General features: G+C 32.7%; 1 non-coding gene across 1 annotated transcript; it reads right to left on the reverse strand.

The window, feature by feature from the left end:
* Positions 1–2,913: 2,913 nt before the first annotated feature.
* Positions 2,914–3,021, reverse strand: LOC112780479 (small nucleolar RNA R71). The gene has a single exon (XR_003191313.1). It is a non-coding gene; the product is annotated as a small nucleolar RNA R71 (small nucleolar RNA).
* Positions 3,022–3,308: the final 287 nt, after the last annotated feature.

The raw sequence follows: 3,308 nt of genomic DNA on the forward strand, positions 1-3,308 counted from the left end.
AGAGGATAGGATGTAACCATTGACAAGGGTGATGCCTCCAGATGATTAGCCGTGCCGTGACAGGGCATTTGGATCATTTTCCCGAGAGAAGACCGAAAGTAGCCATTGACAATGGTGATGCATTACATAAAGCCAGCCATGGAAAGGAGTAAGACTGATTGGATGAAGATAGCAGGAAAGCAGAGGTTCAGAGGAACGAAAGCATCTCTATTCGCTTATCTGAAATTCTCACCAATGATTTACATAAGTATTTCTATCCCTGTTTTATTAATTATTTTCGAAAACCCCATTACTATTTTATATCCGCCTGACTGAGATTTACAAGGTGACCATAGCTTGCTTCATACCAACAATCTCCGTGGGATTCGACCCTTACTCACGTAAGGTATTACTTGGACGACTCAGTGCACTTGCTGGTTAGTTGTGCGAAGTTGTGAACCATGGTATTGGCATCATGTTTTTGGCGCCATTACCAGGGAAAAAAAGAGCGATGAATTTTACATAATTAAAGTGTAATCACAATTTCTGCGCACCAAGTTTTTGGCGCTGTTGCCGGGGATTGTTCGAGTTTGGACAACTGACGGTTCATCTTGTTGCTCAGATTAGGTAATTTTCTTTTTGTTTTCTTTTCAAAAAAAATTTTCAAAAAAATCTTTCAAAAATTTTCTCATCTGTTTTCGAAAATTTTTTTTAAAATAAAAACGTTTTCAAAAATAAATTATTCTATGCCTTCAAAACTTTCAAGAATGAATTCTAGAGTTTCATGGTAACATGTTGAATCCTATCTGGCTGAAAAGCCATACCCAAACTCCTTTGGGATTGGTCTTCAACTAATCACCTCAATGGATGTAAATCCATTCTAAAGCTTGAATGGCTATTAAGCCATGTCTGACCCTTTGATTGGAGCTTTAGACTAAAGAGTACAAGATTCCTGGAATTCATATTAAAGATTTTGAAATCCTTATTTTTGTTTTTCAAATAATTTTCGAAAAAATACAAAAAAAAAAAATTAGAAAATCATAAAAATCAAAAATATTTTTTGTGTTCTTGTTTGAGTCTTGAGTCATGTTATAAGTTTGGTGTCAATTGCATGTGCATCTTGCATTTTTCGAAAAAATCATGCATTCATAGTGTTCTTCATGATCTTCAAGTTGTTCTTGGTAAGTCTTCTTGTTTGATCTTTGCATTTGCATGTTTTGTGTCTTTTCTTGTTTTTCATATGCATTCTTGAATTCTTAGTGTCTAAGCATTAAAGAATTCTAAGTTTGGTGTCTTGCATGTTCCCTTTGCATTAAAAATTTTTCAAAAATAAGTTCTTGATGTTCATCTTGATCTTCATAGTGTTCTTGGTGTTCATTTTGACATTCATAGCATTCTTGCATGCATTCATTGTTTTGATCCATAACTTTCATGCATTGCATCATTTTTCTTATTTTTCTCTCTCATCATAAAAATTCAAAAATAAAAAAAAATATCTTTCTCTTTTTCTCTCTTAAAATTTCAAAAATTAGATTTGACTTTTTCAAAAATTTTTAAAAAATCTAGTTGTTTTTATGAGTCAAATCAAATTTTCAATTTAAAAATCTCATCTTTTTCAAAATCTTTTTCAAAAATCAAATCTTTTTCAAATTTCTTAGTTATTTTCGAAAATTCTAAAAATATTTTTCAAAAATCTTTTTCTTATTTTTATATCAAATTTTCAAAAATAACATAATCAATTAATGTTTTAATTCAAAAATTTCAAGTTTGTTACTTGCTTGTTAAGAAAGATTCAAACTTTAAGTTATAGAATCATATCTTGTGATTTCTTGTGAATCAAGTCATTAATTGTGATTTTAAAAATCAAATCTTTCTCAAAACTAACTTCAATCATATCTTTTCAAAAATATCTTCTTATCTTTTTCAAAATTTGATTTCAAAATATCTTTTCTAACTTCCTAACTTCTTATCTTTTCAAATTTGTTTCAACTAACTAACTAACTTTTTGTTTGTTTCTTATCTTTTTCAAGACCACCTAACTAACTCTCTCTCTCTAATTTTTGAAAATATCTTCCCTCTTTTTCAAAATTTCTTTTTAATTAACTAATTATTTCAATTTTTAAAATCTTAATTTTCGAAAATTACTAACATTTTCCAAAAACCATTTTCGAAAATTACTAACTCTTTTTCAAAAATTATTTTCGAAAATCCTCTCCCTCTCTCATCTTATTCTATTTATTTATTCATCTACTAACATCTCTTCCTCACATCACTCACCAAATTTGAACCCCCTCTTCCATCTGTGTTCGAATTTTTCTCTTCTTCTACTAACAATAAGGAACCTCTTTACTGTGACATAGAGGATTCCTCTTCTTTTCTTGTTCTCTTCTCTTTCTTATGAGCAGGAACAAGGAAAAAGGCATTCTTGTTGAAGTTGATCCAGAACCTGGAAGGACTCTGAAGAGAAAACTAAGAGAAGCTAAATTACAACAATCCAGAGACAACCTTATTGAAAATTTCGAACAAGTAAAGGAGATGGCAGCCGAACCTAACAACAATAATGCAAGGAGAATGCTTGGTGACTTTACTGCACCTAATTCCAATTTACATGGAAGAAGCATCTCCATTCCTGCCATTGGAGCAAACAACTTTGAGCTGAAACCTCAGCTAGTTTCTCTGATGCAGCAGAACTGCAAGTTTCATGGACTTCCATCTGAAGATCATTTTCAGTTCTTAACTAAATTCTTACAGATCTGTGATACTGTTAAGACTAATGGAGTAGATCCTGAAGTCTACAGGCTCATGCTTTTCCCTTTTGCTGTAAGAAATAGAGCTAGAATATGGTTGGACTCTCAACCCAAAGACAGCCTGAACTCTTGGGATAAGCTGGTCACGGCTTTCTTAGCCAAGTTCTTTCCTCCTCAAAAGCTGAGCAAGCTTAGAGTGGATGTTCAAACCTTCAAACAAAAAGATGGTGAATCCCTCTATGAAGCTTGGGAAAGATACAAACAGTTGACCAAAAAGTGTCCTTCTGACATGCTTTCAGAATGGACCATCCTGGATATATTCTATGATGGTCTGTCTGAGTTATCTAAGATGTCATTGGATACTTCTGCAGGTGGATCCATTCACCTAAAGAAAATGCCTGCAGAAGCTCAAGAACTCATTGACATGGTTGCTAATAACCAGTTTATGTACACTTTTGAGAGGAATCCTGTGAATAATGGGACGCCTATGAAGAAGGGAGTTCTTGAAATTGATACTCTGAATGCCATATTGGCTCAGAATAAAACATTGACTCAGCAAGTCAATATGATTTCCAAGAGTTT

Source organism: Arachis hypogaea, chromosome 19 (genome assembly GCF_003086295.3).
Source record: "Arachis hypogaea cultivar Tifrunner chromosome 19, arahy.Tifrunner.gnm2.J5K5, whole genome shotgun sequence".
NCBI lineage: Eukaryota > Viridiplantae > Streptophyta > Magnoliopsida > Fabales > Fabaceae > Arachis > Arachis hypogaea.